The sequence below is a fragment of the Pempheris klunzingeri genome, chromosome 1 (assembly GCF_042242105.1).
Source record: "Pempheris klunzingeri isolate RE-2024b chromosome 1, fPemKlu1.hap1, whole genome shotgun sequence".
Lineage (NCBI taxonomy): Eukaryota > Metazoa > Chordata > Actinopteri > Acropomatiformes > Pempheridae > Pempheris > Pempheris klunzingeri.
The window spans coordinates 9,623,040-9,640,014 of NC_092012.1; the positions used below are offsets into that span (position 1 = coordinate 9,623,040).

Sequence of the window (16,975 nt, forward strand, 5' to 3'; positions counted from 1 at the left end):
GCTTTGCAACTTTATTCATGAAGCGCCTTTCAAAATAAAACCATAAAGCAAACAAAATCAAGTGACGCTGTCTTAAACACAAAGAGGACTGCGCAACTTTTCTCTCCTGCGCAAGCTGCAAAATGTTTGCACGCAGGTGCAATTTAATGCATTTTAGGTAAATCCACCATTTGAAGCAAAAAATCCGAACCGTAATAATTAATCAAACTTACCAAAGTTGCGCAAAAGTTTGGACTTTTACAGGAGAAAACGTAAATTATTTGTATTAATTTTTTGCGTCTTAATGCAGTCAGTGTCTTTATCATGTTATTTGCTGACACTAGTGGCCACAATAGGTCTGCGTGGATCAAGATGCCACTAATAACGGCGTGATAAATAAATATAAAGTTATCGCCACATCTCTGCCACAGCTGTGAAGCTATAATGACAATGTCGCATTTGAAGTAATAACGGGCAATAACTGTATCCTTGCTTCTTCTTCTTTTTTTTTTTACTACGGCCGCTGCACAAATAATAAGTTTTCTTTGTGTGGCAGTAGTGAGCTGACGTCAGGTCGGTTCCTTGAAGTGGAGCTGAATAAACCTTGAGAAGAGTCTCCTTCAATCTGCTGTTAGTAACTAACACACACACTCACACACCGAGACTCAATTACTGCCCAATTCCCTTCTTTATCATTCGTCCCCGACCTCTTTCATAACCAAAACCGACCAAGGAAAAAAAGAGGCGAGAAGAAGACCGAGCCGAAGTGTTTAGTTGAACTAAAAACCCACGTTGGAAATAAGTAAAGTGTCGAAACTAAAAAAAGGTAAGTGTTTTATTTCACTGACGCTGTTTTCCCCACATCACAGGGCAGGCGATGAGCTGCGTAGCGCTGGCTTCGTTTCTAGTTTCTTAGCTTTTTTTTTTTTTTTCCACCAGCTTGTCTAAACTGGTTTTTTAGATACTTTCTTGCATTTGCTGTCGGGCTGAAATTCATTCAATGTGTGTATTCAGTTAGTGAAATCCGTAAAGTTTTTTTTCCTTCCTCTTTCATATAAAGACGAAGTGTTTTTTCCTCTCTTTGAGTGGTGACCTGATAGTGGGAATCGTCTTTGTGTCCCTCTCTCCTTTTCTCTCGCTCCGTTCACTCAGCCCGGTTGTAATTTTTGATAACTTGTCTTATCGTTGAGGAATTAAACTTTTCTTTAAGTGCTTTGTGGGCTTTTGCTTTTATAAACCGTGTAAATGTGCAGTTGTCGGGTTTGGGTGCGTATTTTGTGCTGGATGTTGTTGGAAAAAGGGGGGTTAGAACTACGAGGCGCTGGACTGCCGTTGGTCCCCGCTGCCCGTCCGTTAAAACCCATCCAGTTTAATAGTTAGTCCCTCGACGCGAAAATAAAACAATTAGCGACAAATACATAAATATCCCCTTCGGTTCGGATTAACTTTGGCGGATAATATTCGTGTATTTTTTCCTCGGCGGGTCGGAGTTTGTCGCTAGTCGTATTGCTGGCCAGCCTGCCGCGGAGCTGCTATCGCGGTCGCTTCCTCAAACCGAGAAGCACGCCAGCAAGCTAGCAGCCAGCCCGGCCGAGTTGTTGAAATTTATCCCTTTGTGTATATTACAATATCCTCCATTTTTTCTGCCCCTTCCAAAACAACAAGCCACTCGCCATCTTGGTTATTTTAAAATTCGTCCCCTAAGCACCCCTACCTACCCCCCCCCCCCCCCCCCTCCTTCTCTCTCTCTCTCTCTCTTTCACACATACACAAACACACGGGCTACTTTAAAAGGAAATGGATCCACGTTTTTTTTTTTTTCGCAAGTTTTACCAAAGTTTTAACCGTGTTTGAAAAAAAAAAAAAAGACAGAGGATCGCGTCCTGCCTGTGGCTTGAGAGCGAAAATGAAGGCGGTTAATAGGTTGTCAGCGATGGTTTTGAAGCCAGTTTTACCTCAAAAGAGAGAGAGAGAGAGAGAGGGAGAGAGGGGACAGTTTGTGTTTGTGGACGAGGTGTTTGCTTTGCTCCAAAGAGCAAATATTAAGTGAGGTGTTTATGTCAGGGGTGTGATTTTTGGATGCCCAGGTGGTACTTTGGCAAAGCCACAATTAAACTAACGCAAATGTGCTATTTTTAAGATGATGTGTGGCTGAAATGTGATTTCTAGGTTTGGTCAGTGCTGCTTTTGTGTTTATCTCTGCAACTGAGCATGAATGAATGAAAGAAGGAAGGAGGGAAGGAAGGAAGGGAGGGAGGAAGGAAGGAGGGTTATTAATTACCAACAATCCCGTTAAAGGAAGAAAAGTCGAAGCTGAATTTGACTGGATGTCGCTGCCAACTGCATGATCACAAAGTTGTTTGATATAATTATGTGGTCATGTATTCATCGCCCTTTAAAGAAACCGCCATTGGCAGGTTAGCGTACTGTTGTTTACACACAGTTCAATTGATATATAAGTAATAGATTTATCAGATTGACACATTTTAGGCGTGCACGCTCTCACATGCACCTTTCGTCATCATTGCACACACACTCGCGCAGCTTGAATCACCCCTGGCTGAGCCATAATACTGGTTTGCAACAGTTTAGGCAGGAGACGCTTCGCAAAACGAATCATCCAGTGACCAGGAAAATGGTGACCTTATTTCATGTCTGTCATCCATCTTACAAAAGGTGTTATTTCAGCCCGTGCATTTGCTCTGTCCCTCAGAGTTAAAACTTGATCTCACTTTCTATCTCTACCCCCCCCCACCACCACCACCACCACCACCATGTCCTGTAAGCAGTTAAAGAAAGAGGAGGGGAAAAGAAAACAAACCGAACAAATGCTTTGAAATGGAAAATCTGATCATTTCACCTCCCACCTCTTTTGTTTGCCCGTTTATTGCTGCAAAGCTGGAGTGCAGAGGAGCAGATGTTTAGCCAAACATGAAGGCGCGGTGCCTCTGTCCTTATGGGGATGGCTCTCCCTCCTCTCACTGCTGATGCATCGACATGACAGCTGCTTGATTTCATGGAGCTGCTAAGAAGCCATTAGTGGTATCAGTGAATTGAAACGGAACAGTGTCTCTCAGTTTTCTTCTACCACTATTACAACTGTCTATTGTTAGTGTCATTTTGTGCAGATTTGTTTGAATATGTGTGTGTGTGTGTGTGTGTGTGTGTGTGTGTGTGTGTTAGTGAGTGTCATGTGCAAGTGCTGCAGCTGAACACACAAACCAACAAGAAGTACTAATATATTTGTGCAGTGTGTTTTCCCATAATTTGAGAGAGTGTGAGCAAGAGCAAAAGTGAAAAAAGGGGAACAAATCTGTCAGAGTTTGTTTGCCATGTTGGTTTGAAATGAAAGCACACTGTGCTACCTCAAGCACACTCAAATCAGAGATGTCTCTCCTTGCCAGGCCAAGAAAAAAAAAAAAATCAACTCTCGGCTGGAGTTTTATTCTCTCTCTCTCTCTCTCTCTCTCTCTCTCTCTCTCTCTCTCTCTCTCTATCCCTCTCTTTCAAATTGGAACTGTTGTTTTTGAAGAGATAAAGGAGGACTTCCGCTTGACTTGAACATTCAGGAATTAAGGATAGACATAGTTAAGCCCTATTTGCATGTCTACCAAAGTCACTGCAAACGGTTGCTATTGACTAAGCTGATTAGGTGAAATTAGGTTCACGAGCTCTGTGTCTGGGGTGCTGAATCTGACAGAACTTGGACAGCTTTTGAGAAGACAATCCCATGTGCACACATGGCTGTATTCTGTATAATCCTTTACTATTGAATATGGGGCTATCGTTATGTGAGGAAACCCGTCATTTGTGTGCTTTTGAAAAGGAGGTGAAGTGAGATTCTCTAAGTGTGCATGATATATCGATCAAGTCATTGGCGCGAAGCAACGCATGCTTGAAGATATGTTAAAGTATCACTTTGTACTGGGAGTGATTTAATAAATATATGCCATGTATCTGGCATGTGGGTGATTCATTTGTCACAAGTGCATATGTGTGAGCTCTGTTTTTGCCACGACACATTATCTCTGTTAAACGTGACAACCAATAGCCTGTTTTGACAAAACTACTGTGCTTCTTTTCTTGTGTTTCTAGAAACTTTTGTGATGACTGAGTAGGGCTCAGCTTCAAACTCAGATATCAACTCAAACTTTGTTTTCACGCGTGGGAATTACGCGTCCGACAACACTTCAGGGTTCACCTGCTGTAGGAAATAAGTGCAAGAACAAAGTAAATGCTGTAATACAATATAGAAGTGTGCCCACCCCCCTAAACTGTTATGTCTTAATTCTGGACAGGAATGGATCAGGCTGTATTTTGGGTTAAACAGGTAGATTTAATATGTCCATATTGTCATCAGTATTGGCGAAAATGACCACTGAAATGATCAGGCATTAGAAATATTAGTAAGTATTTCAGTAAAGCTCATCCTTGGCACTGAGTTTGCCATTAATTAAGCCTGTCACTGTATTTTTTTATGTGACAAGATATATAAGAATGTAAATGATGTTTGCTTTAGGCATGTTAGCAGGTGACTAAATAGATAATGACAGAGTTTAACCGGACCACGCTCACGCAAATGTATTTAACTAACAGTTTTTATAGTCTGTATAAAGTGCTTAAGAGTCTGCGGTTAGCTCCTAACCCAAATATTTCATGGCATTGATGTCAGTATTTTAGATTTAGGCAGAGATTAATTAGACTTACAAACAATCTATTGATAATAATGGCCATCTGGGAGTCCTGTCAAATCTCTGCATGTTGGCGCTGACACAGAGCTGTGAAATTTAGAGGGGAAGTAGGCCTGCTCTGTGTTAACCAAATGATACAAGGACTAATGTTAGACATAGTCCTGATCATATTTCCTCATCCCTCCTCTTGAGTCAGACTTTTACGTATGATTGTACGTGCGCGCGCACAGCAAACAATACTGACAAATGAAATAATGCAGCAAGAAACTGAGGACTTTTTAACAGATGTTTTTGAAGTAGACATTAATCCTATAAGGGCTAATGGTCCTTTGAGAAGAAGCTGCGTTTTAGCGAAAGCCCTAAAAGCTTCTGGGCATTAGATTGATATTGCCCCTTATTGTTACAGATCAAATTGGTGCTGCTGTGTGTCTGTCTTGGCCCGCTGCTGTATGCTGTGTGTTACAGGCCCATGCAGGCAGCTGACTTATTGATACATGTTTACATGGCCTTGCAGGTTAATGTCCTCTCAGCTGGAAAGTTGGTTAGCACTCAGATGATCTACCTAACCTTATGTTACCTTGCTATTTTGGTAACACTGCATGTTCACTGGAAGTCCCGATAATCATCAGGGTGCACAAATAATTGTCTAAAGTGCATGCTCAGTGGCAGCCATTTTTAATGTGAGCCTTGCCTCATATTCTTTGACCATTAGTGTCTACATGTGTCTGTATAATGAGATATGCATCTATATTTAGAAAAAAATAAGCTAATGAGACAGGGCACATATTCCTCCTGTTGTAGAAACAAATGAACAATCCCAACTCTTAATTAAGACTCACTAACTCACCGCCCATTTTAGTTTTCTCTACATTTCTGTGTGGATTACATATGGTGGATTAATTACTAAACAATAAGCAGCGTAAAGTGCAAGTGGGTCACCCCGTGTTGACTTTCAGGAGACAGAAGACAGAGCGGCCAAATTTGGGAGGGAAAGGCGATAAGCTGCTTCTTTGCTGCTCGTCCCCTGGGCCTCTATTTATCATTCAATGTGAGAATTTCCTTGATGAAAGTCAAGGTTGTTTGTGCATGCTCTGTCTCGTTGGGATGCCTGTTTTTCCACCAGCAAGGTGAAAAGGTTGATTTTCCCCTCCAAAGAGATGCCTTGTTTGGAAAGTCCAGGCTAGTTTCTTTTAATGAAGTCTCAAAAGGTCCTGATGATTTTTCCACTTCAGGGCTGTTTTTGTTTTGTACATTAGTGAGGAGGTAAAAATACAGATGTATTTCTTGTTCTGTGGAGCCATAGAACATAATTCATAGCAGTCCTCATAATTCACTGCTTGTCTCCATCACACATTCATGTGGTAAAGACATAGAAAGGAAGGTTATCACTTTATGTGAGTTAAAAGCATCCATTTAATGTGGTCTTTATAAAACATAGCGACAAGAAACAACAACTTGGCAACATTATGAATGCATTCATTTTCTTGAAAAGAAATCACATCAGTGTTATTTGACTTCAAAGATATTCAGGGTCTCTTAACAGTATGGATAGATGGATGGACTGGAACAACATAATTATGATGTTTTGGATTCTGCTTTCCTTAGAAAACCAAACAAAATGTGTTTTTGTTTTTTTTTTTAAAATAATTTTTCTCCCGTACCTGTCAGTCTTGTCTAAATGCCCATCATTGTGTTTCAGTGGGTACTTAATTATCGAAATGGTGATGAGCTCTGGAAAACCTGCTATTAAGTTTGATGTTTACCGCACCTTGACATTCTCAATCTATAGCAGGGGGCCTGTATTTACACTTTTCTCTAGAATTCACCCATGCTGGGAAAAGGATGCCAGGAATGGAAAAGAAATAGGAAGACGGTTTCGGATGTGGGAATGGGAATGATATTGGTTTCTCTATTGGCGTGCCTCCTGGGTCAGCGGGGTTCTTGATGATACTATAGAATAGCTTGTAGCAGGCAGGGGAGCTGTGAGCCTTGCTGGGTGTTAAGATGCACGTAGACACACGAATATCTACACAGACACACACTTGCTGTCAGAACACAAGCATTTACGCATAGGGACAGCACACACACACACACACACACACACACACACAAACACACACACACACACACACAAATGCATGAGATTGCGCCTCGACAGCCCCCATTTATTGATCTTCTTCAGCATTTAAAGTCTGGTCACTGCTGCCACAAAGGCTTTTTATTTTAGCTGCGCTGGCAAAGCCTGCTCCAAGCTACGCCAGAATTTTAAATATTTAACTCCTACGGAACACCATGAGAAATGACAACGATAGAGAAAAACAAATAGGACAGCAGTTTTGAGCTGTGCAATAGTTATATGTGTATTTGTTCAGAACCATGTTTTATGTAAACCACACTGGTACAATCAGGTCTCACTGTGTTGCCTGTGTAAGCGCTACGGTTTGTAAAAATCCGCACATGCAGCATCCTTTCCTTCACTAAGTTTTTGTCTAGAATTCATGGGCATCCTTTATTTCTCTCCTGACAGAAAAAGTTACGGAAAAGAAATAAGCATTTACTCCAAATATAAGTTGAGTCAGTACTGACCTATGTGGCCTCACCTTGTTAGCAGGCCAGGCTGAAATGCTAGCAGTCATTGGATTAGTCATTACTGGACCTGGGACAAGCTGCTGTTTTTAGCTTGTAAAGGTTAAAAATGGATACTCCTGTTTAGGGAGGTGTCTAATCTAAGCCCTATAGCACGCAGTCTTACAGCCATTACCATCTATTTCTCTGAGTATAACATGTTTCTTTTGCTCTGTTCTCAGTGGACACAAAACAAGGTATTAAAAAATGTATTTCCCCTTTTTCGTCTTAGGAAATTGTCTGAGTGTTCAGTTAGTCCCAGGTGGTGCAGAGGAAATGATCTGACGAGCGCTGCTCACATCACATTTCGAAATAATTTGTCTTGAAAAGGTCAAAGCACATTTCAGTGACTTCGAAACGCTTCCACATTGTAGTGAAAATGTATGTTGCATTAATGCTGCTTATTAAAAATCACCATCAGGCAGCCAAAACACAAGGGTTTCCTCCTCCAGTTGAACCTGCTGCTGTTGTTGTTTTTCTCTTGTCCAGCTATGAAAGCCTAGCCCTGCTCAGTCTGTGGCATTGTCCCGCTTTCCCCCTCTCTCTCTCTCTCTCTCTCTCTCTCTCTCTGTCTGTCTGTCTTTCACTCTGTCTCTCTCTCTCTCTCGCTTGTGCTCCCTCTTTCTGAACGATGACACTGAGAGACAGCTGTAACGTGAGACGCCTCTCGATCCTGGCAGGGGCTTCGAAAGCCGAGGCAGAAGGGAGGGAGAGGGCCTTTATCTGAGACTGGGGGCGCTGACCTCCCTCATTCCACTTCTCTTTTTCCTCCTCCTTTCTCGCCCTGTCTCTATGTCTGCTAGCATATCCTACCCTACCCCCCCCCCACACCAACAGAAGCCAAGACTGCACTCTTAAATAAGTGTAATGTGGAAACACTGGCTCCCCACAGCAGAAACTTGATGAATGAAACAGTGTGTGTTGCTGATGTTTACAACACACACCATCTTCATGTTGCTTTCAAATCCATAGCACATCTCAATTCGAATTTATATTGTGTTGTTAAGGGTTTACATAACATAGTGAGTGAAGCTTCGTTGACATATGTCCCGAATAGGGACACTGTTTGTGTGCGTGCACGTGCGTGTGTTTGGATGTACATGGAAACATCCACACATCCTTTGGACTCTAGGCTATGGCTGCTAAATCCTCTGTGAGAGCTCCCATGTGTAATCCAAACATTTAGAGCTAATTTAAGCATGCAGGCAGGAGCAGCATCCTTTAGGAAACAACAGCTCTCTCTCTCGCTCTCGTTCTCTCTCTGTCTCCATCCTCCACCCTCTGTGTGTGTGTGTTTGTGTGCGTGCGTATGTGTGTGTGTGTGTGTGTAGTACGTGTGTGTTTGTGTGTGCTTGTCTCGTTGTCGCTGGAGGGAAATGAAAGCACTCAATCACTCACCTGTCAGAGTACTTCAAATTCTGTCCATAACACGCGCACGCACACACACACACACACACACACACACACACACACACACACACACAAACACACACATGGACACATATGTGCATACACACTTACCCCTGAGGGTTTGACAGGACTGGCCCTTTATTGACTCCCTTGATCAAGGAGACAGCAGATCCATTTAATAGAAGCTCCACACACACACGCAGGCATTGAAATCAAAGTGGACTCACATCTGCTCTCCACACAGCTTCACCGTAGCATTTTCCTCTCATACAGCAGAGCTGGTAGTCATTTAAAAATGTAGCTATATTGCACGTTTAATTAAATTTTGAAAGCCAATACTAATAGACTTCATCATATTTTTCATTGCGGGGTATGCCAACAGTTTCCTTGTCATAGTTGCAATGTCATTACACTGCAACAGCTCTGATTCGCCTCCTCGCCACATCTAGTGTTATTGTATGGAGGGTAATCATGTCATGATACAAGCCCAGCCTGGGTTATAGGCATGTTCTGTTGGCCTTGGCCCCCGTGCTCCCCAGTTGGCCATGTTTTGTGCTGAGTGTTTTGGAAGGCCAGTTAGCCAAGAGGGTGCTGGGAGGAGATGTGACAGCTGTGTTGGTCATGGCTACTCTGACCTTCACGCGTCATCTTGATGGATCATCAAGGCTGTAACGATACACTGAACCTGTTGTGTGGGCCCGTGCTAGCCTGATTATCCTCTGGTGATGATCTGGTCTCATACTGTACTGATACCGATGCTTCAAATGCAACTGTGATCAGTCACCAGTGGGGCCAGGTTGACTGCATATCTGAATCACACTCACAAAGAAAAGAAAAGCAGAAAAGGAAGTGGATTGACTAATGCAGCAACGGGCTCCCTGCCATTAGGACAAGAGTTAACATGGCAACACAAAAACATACATTCGCACATAGACAAAAACGCACACAATCCAGCCTGGTATTTCATATATAGGCTATTCTACCTCTCACAAATGGATTGCACTAATGTTCTGAGCTTTTTGGCAGACTCAAAGCGCTTCACTTTGTGTGTGTGTGTGTGTGTGTGTGTGTGTGTGTGTGTGTGTGGCGCAACCCGTTCCCTTGAGATGGCACTTGCTCCATCAAGTCAAGGAAGAAACCATTTATGGAATGACAAACACACACATTTATGCACACACATACACAGCACCGGGAGGCTGGGAGGGATTTGAATTGCACTTAGACAAACGTTTTCTCACACAAGTTCTTTATTCCTCCACCCGCTCCTTACTTTGCCCTGAACATACACTTACTCACAGACAAAGGTACTTGCACACAGATTCCATTTTGTCAGCTTTCAGCCCCAGATCATGTAACAATAAAAGATGCTGCCCTGCAGTTAAACACTGCCAGTAAATCACAGGGCAAAGAAAGCTGGGAGAAGCACTTATTTTTAAGCAGCATGAGAGACCACACTGGGGGGGAAGGGGGTTGAGACAGATAGGGTAAGACAGAGAGAGAGAGAGAGAGAGAGAGGGGAAGAGAGAGCTTCTTTGTGCACTGTGTACTGGCATTGTGTGTGATGAAGAGATGAATCACTGCTATTTAGGGATTGGTTTCCTGCAACTGATTGTGTGACGACTCGGTGGCGGACAGACTGTCAAGACTTGCCTGTTTTGTTCTGGGGGCTTCAGGAAAATGTCTGCGGCCAAGTCTCACTAGCTCACTCCCACAGGGCCCGGTGTGCCAGAGATCAACTGAGACAACAGAGACAAACACCTCACCAGTGTCGCTCTTCTAACAAGGCATCAAATATTAAAAGGCAAGGGATTTTAGGCCAATCTCAATATGTGTATTTTCAGAGTACGCTTGTTTTCCATGCTCAAATAGTTTTGTAAAGGCTCACACGAAACATGGTGTGACCTTTGCCTTTCTTTCTTTCTTTCTTTCTTTTTCTTTTTCTTTGTTCCTCTCTGTTTCAGTGGCAGGTACAAAAGTCCAACCCTTGTCTTTAACCCTGTGCAGATGCCTGAGAGCCGCTGCATGAATCCCAAAGTAAAGTCAACATCTGTGTGGCTGAGGCGAGGGGGGTAGATTAGGTAAACCAAACAGGACAATTCCGAGAGACATCATAACAGTTAGGTTGTACACTGTCCGTGTGCAAGCATGTCTGGAGTGTAAATGCAGGTAATTATAACTTTGCATGGCTCCTGTTTTTCTATTTAATTTTTTTTGCCTTTCAACGTAATTAGATTGAAATTACTATGTAATGATGGCTATAATAAAAATGACATTTTGACTGTTACTCAAAAGTAATAAGTTCACAAACATAACTCAGGGCAGTAATTTGCTCACTTTGTTATAAGCTATATCGAATGGCTTTGTGTTACTGTCAAAAACACGATTACACGTATTCTCCCTCATTCAAATAATACTTAGGTAAACCTTTTTGTTTGTGTGATAAAATCCTAGCAATTATTATAGTTTTCATGTCTGTATTCTACAGTATTTGATGATATACAGCCTTTTATGTATCCTATAAAGCTGAAACAATCAGTTTATAAATGCACCAGTCGGTCAAATGATGCAACTATTCTGATAATCGATGAGTCACTTTTCAAGCAAAAACATTCCCTCATTCCAGCTTCTCAGCTGTGAGGGTTGTCTACCTTTTTTGCCTCATGTTCCAGTGTGAATATCATCGGTCAGACAAAATAAGCAATTTGATAAAGTCATCTCGGGCTCCTTAACAGTTTTATTGAGCATTTTGTGCTACTTTGTGACATTTTATACACTAAATGATTCAATGAGAAATCGAGGAAGTAATCTACAGATTAGTTAGTTGCAGCAGTAATGTCAAATACTGACATGATTTACGACGACGTTGCAGTTGAAGAAGGCAAGTGATATTTTCATGATATTTTATCCGTCTGCCACTGATGTAAAACGAGGAAGATCTTACAGTAAAATGAGGTTAATAGACTAACAGCCTGATTCTCAGTGAGGCAAATGATGGCAGACAGCACTGGCTTTCTTATCCAGTGTAATTCACCTGCCTCGTGGCTGGCAAATCATTTCTGTGCTGAAGCCCTATGAGCAGAGATCCTTTAATCATCCGCTAATAGGCCTTTATGAAAAAGCTGAAGATGAATTCAGCCTACCTGGCTCTCTGTTATCATTATCACTGCGATGAGTTATCAAAGTATTTGTGTGTGTGTCTGTAGCCTGTGCATGCGTGTGTGTTTGTCTGTCTGTCTGTGTTAGACTGTAGATAATGAAGAGAGCCATTGCAGTTCGATGAGTGCAGTTAATATCAACACTGCCAGTGTAGGTGATTTCTCTGCAGTGATAAATTAATCTGTAATGACAGATGTGCATTGCATTATTTGCCACAGACTTTGACATGACCGGAGGGTATCTACTCATTTTGTTATTTTGCCATGGCAGTGATTCCAACAAATGACATTTACAGGAATTACTAAAAGCACAGCAGTGAAAATGACGGCTCCGTTTAGCTGCGTGCAAGATTTCATCACTAAACTAAAAAGTAGGAATAGATAATTGCAACAGTTGACCACATTTGTGCTGACGACGCTTCCACCAGACTTGATTCTGTTGCTGCTGACCAGATGGATGTATTTACTGTCAACAAAACCTTGTTAGATAGCTACCCACACGCACGTTAACACTGTTTGCGTGTCGGTGTGTCTGTGTGTCTGGAAATGTTTTTAAGAGACTGCTTCCCTGTGTCTGTGTGCATATGCAGGAGGCCTGAAGTTTGTATGTACTTTCTTTTAATACCATCTTGTCGTGCAGCTTCCACAAGTTGAAATTAACTTTGTTGTAGCTGAAAACTCTTCTTTTGCATCAGTCAAATTTTATTTATGTTCAAGAATAAGTGGGGTTTTTTTTGTGTGTGAATAAAGGTTTGAAAAATCTGTGTGTTTGCTCGCTGCAGTTTGACATAGCAGGGTGGCGTCTGTTATGGTGAGCTGCTTAGATTAGGCTCAGGCTCTAAGAGCACAGGAGGGCCTTAGAGACAATGCATGAGAGATGGGCGTGAGAACGCTGGTAAGGCTTGGTTCTCTGCAAGAACTGTCTTGTGTTTGGGGAAAATATCCTCGCACTCAAAGCTCCAGTGTCTAGATCCATTTCTAACAAACAGGTTTTGCAAGAAAGGGCTCGGGGAGAAAGAGACTTTTTGTGTGCGTGAATATCTTTCTGTGTGTGCGTGCGTGCATGTGTGCAGCCACAGCTGTGTTTCAGACGTCACTGTGCTTTTTTTTTTTTCATTTTTGATGTGTCTGAAAACCCCAAATGCTAAACTGTGTGACTTTGATACCCAAGTACTTTTAGGGGCTTCATCCTCCCTCGTGCTCTCAAAAGGAAAACTTCCACAATGCTGCATATGATCTAAACCTTTTATCATCATATAAATCAAAGCATGCTGAAAACACATTTTATTCCTGTGACTCCGATTGTATTTTTAACCTGAACCACAGTGATCTTTTGTTTCTGCTTTTTCTCCAGGTGTTACAGCAGTTATGTCAAAGAGCTGAAGACATCTCTAACAGTGAGTACACAGCGAATTAAAGAGCATTCACGTCTTCTGTTTTTCACTCTATGCCTCTGGTGTATATTTGCGTGTTACAAAATAGTTGATGCGTGACTTTTTAAAATATATATTGTCACACACTTCTGCTTTTACAGTTTTGCTTTTTTTTTTTCCTAACGGCATGCTAGAACAAACTTGCAGACTCCTCCAGTTTCAGGCCTAATTTGATTTTCATTCATTCAGTGAAAGAGGATGTTTTTTTTCTCCCCCAATTAAATTTAACAAGAGCCCCTTGAAAAGCAGTTGTTATGATTACATTACAAATTCGGGGTTCATTCAGTGAATCAAGCAATTAATTAGATTTCTCCCATTCTAATCAGAATATTTGTCTGAAACGTACGCGCCTAATAAACATCTTTTGAGTTTGCTATCTATTCAGAGCCAACGCTGAATGTAAATGGTTGTTAACTGTACCCTACAGTGCTTCTAGGTTAGGTCTAGGTTGTCTTTAGTTGTTTGTGTGTATTGCTATGTGCAGCTTTATGACCTCCTCCACTCTCTGTCCGTTACTTTCTTCCTTTTCCTCTGTTTTGTCACTCCGTCTCTCTGTGAGAGCTAGCCACCCAGGGGCGCGGCTGCGTCCTCAAGGCTTCACTTCACACACACGAAGGTGGCAGTTTGTTGTTCCGCACACAGACAATGACTTGCACTTTTCTCTCCTGCCTGACTTGATGGCCTTGTTCCTGTGAGTGTGTCAGCAGATCAAATGGGATCTTTTATAAGAAGGCTTTCTCAGAATGTGGAGCTCAGGGAAATACCTGTTTCGCCTGTGACTGGTCAGGTCTAACCATTACTGCTTCATCTCTGGCTGTGAATGATACATGATATCCCCTGCAGGTTGGTGCGAGCTGCTTGTATCATTTGTGATAAGTATTGATGAGCCCTCTCTTGGGGAATCAATTTCTAGGGGGTGCAGCGTTGTAGCTCAACCCCCACCGCTGGCTGTTCCTAACTGGTGTCTTGGCTGCACGACTTTTCCTGCAGCCCCATAGAGAGCAAGCACAGCAGAGCACAGGGAAAGATGGAGCTCATCCAAACAGCTATGGTGTAATTAGCTGACATTTGTTGCTTGGAAGACAAGAGAAGGAAAAAGGAAAGAGCTGCTCAACTCAAACACCCAAAGGAATATGCAAATGTTGAGAGTGAGAGAAAATGAAAGAAAGACACAGAAATGTGTCTAATGGCACGTAGATATAATTATATTGCATACACGTGTGTATTTGAGTGTGTGTGTGTGTGTCTGTGTGTGTTATGAACCCATTCAACCTAATGCAAGTATTTTTGTCAGTGTCTTTGCCACTAGAGCATGAACCATTGGTCCCCAGAAATGACTTACAAATCACTTTTCAATATATTAGGATAAGGATGACTAACTAGGATGCTTGCTCTGCTGAGAGATGATACCTTTGTAGATGTTCAGTGTCCTTGTTTTCTAGAGCATGTCTTAAGGTATTCAGCTACATCAGCTAGGCATTACACAACTGAGCTACACAGTACCCACATGAAGCAGCCATCCACAACCGGGCTGATTCTCTGGTTCCAGGAAGGTTGCGTGCGCGCATGCGTGTGTTCCATGTGTGCTTGTGTGCATGCATTTAGGGGAGAGTGCTATAATGCATGTGGACTATCTGTACTTAAGCCAAGGTGGTGCGTGAAGGAGCAGCAATGCTTACGCAGCCCCATCTGCTTGATCCAAGCTTGAAATGCAATGCCTTTTAATGACAAAATACTGAGTGGCTGTGAGGTGTGCAGAAAGGAGTGTGTGTGTGCGTGTGTGTGTGTCTGCATGTGCGTGTCTGTGTGTGTGTGTGTGACTGACTGACTGAGTGAGGGTGTGTGTATGTGTGTTGTGTGAGTGTGAAATAGAGAGGAATAAAGAGAGAGGGAGAAGGAGAGAGAAAAACATCTCGAAGGTCAGGAGCAGCGGGCGGCCGTAGGGGAGAGACACGTGAGACAGAGATAGTCTTGCGTCAGCCCCACAGCAGTTTGCTCTTTATGTGTGTGTGCGTGTGTGTGTGTACGTGTGTGTCCTGTGGGGCCAGCATTTCCATCCGCATCCCACCGTGTGTTACAACAGAGAAGCATGCCAGTGTTTCTATTCTCAGTTTCTTGATCCGCAGGACTAGATAGATAGATAGATAGATAGATAGATAGATAGATAGATAGATAGATAGATAGATAGATAGATAGATAGATAGATAGATAGATAGATTTGTGCATTCATGTTGTACATAACAAATTACCCCGAAGCAGTCAGTCATTGAGCTAAGATAATTTTTTACATGGCTCTTGTGACAGGGGAAGGGGAAATTACACCTTCTAGCCTGAGGGCAAAGAATTTGTGTGTCTCAGTGCCTGTCACAAAACCTGAATAGGGTTTCATCAATCCTTGCAACTACTATCATTTTTCAGCTCTTATTCATGAGCCCTCTTGTTTCTCACAGTGTCTTTTTCCCAGTGCCCTTTAAACTAGTGCTCTGTTAGATTGGGGAAGTGTTAGAGATAACGCCTAAACATTTAGTACTTTGTACTTGCCTCGGAGCTAAGATTGTTAAAAAGCTGCTGCGAGATTGTCCTCGGGATAGGGAGCAGTGTAGATTCAACAGACACACTCCAGCATTAGTTTGGGCTTACCCATCCATGTCTTTCTGTCTCTTTCACTCTCACTCCCACTCTCTTGCTCTCTTCACACACACACACACACACACACACACACACACACACTCACACACAAGAAAACACTGACCATTCCCCTTCTGCCTCCCTTGGCCCATGTGGTCTCAACAGGGCTCAGTCTTCTAGCCAGACTTCTGATTCACCCCCATTGCCAAACAGCCTCTGCTCTCCTTGTCCCTATGAAGGGCTTCAGCGTGGGGCGAGGCTGCTCTTTTACAGACCCTTGTGCCATGAATCACTGCTCGCACCCGGGGAGCCTCAGTCCACTCAGGGGCTGCCTGCCTGGACGATAATGTGCGTGGTCATGAGGGGGCCATTTTGAATGGAGGGCCAGACAAAACAGGAGCTAAAGAACCCAAGCTGTGAGCTTTCCCAGAGAGGGCAACAATGGGAGCGGTCTCCGTGTGTGAATGTGTGTGTGTTAATATGTTTGTTGTAGTAGAGGGAAGATGTTGGACACACAATGCTGAGTTTTGGGTGTCATAATGTAACATAATTGCATGCCAGTAATTTGTGAAACAGTAGGACTAGACCTTTAAACCCCATACATCACAAACCTTTTAGCCCCTCACAAACGGGATTGCAATTTGAGCTCCTTGGGCTCAGCCCTAATGTCTATTTCGCTGTGAGGTTTGAAAACACGAGATGATGAAGCCTTCCACTTACCTACCAGCCTACCAATCACATCATCTTTACTCTGAGTAAAATATTTTATCTAAGATATCATCTTTTATCGCTTTGCCACACATGAAATACAAAATTGTTGATGTCTTGATAAGCGTCATTTTACTTCGGCGTGGAATTTTTGCTGTCTGACAAAGCGCATGATTTGGGCTAAAATGAATAAATAAATCTGTGCTGTTGATTCGTGATTAAAAGCTGCTTGTATGCAGTCATATTCAACATTTTATATTTGTTGCTTGTTCTTCGCTGGTTTAATGTTGTGTTTACTGAGTAATAGATGTTGCATTTATTTGCTTAAGCCTTACAAAATTTGTTA

The 16,975-nt window shown here is 42.5% G+C and overlaps 1 protein-coding gene across 8 annotated transcripts in view; it reads left to right on the top strand.

The window, feature by feature from the left end:
* Positions 1 to 627: 627 nt before the first annotated feature.
* The window catches only part of baz2ba (bromodomain adjacent to zinc finger domain, 2Ba), a 67,629-nt gene continuing 51,281 nt past the window's right edge, over positions 628 to 16,975 (top strand). For all 8 annotated transcript variants that reach the window (XM_070828571.1, XM_070830762.1, XM_070829352.1 and 5 more), the window contains exons 1-2: positions 628 to 805; positions 13,215 to 13,257. The gene's annotated coding sequence lies outside the window, so the exon portion shown is untranslated. The remainder of the gene's footprint in view (positions 806 to 13,214; positions 13,258 to 16,975) is intronic.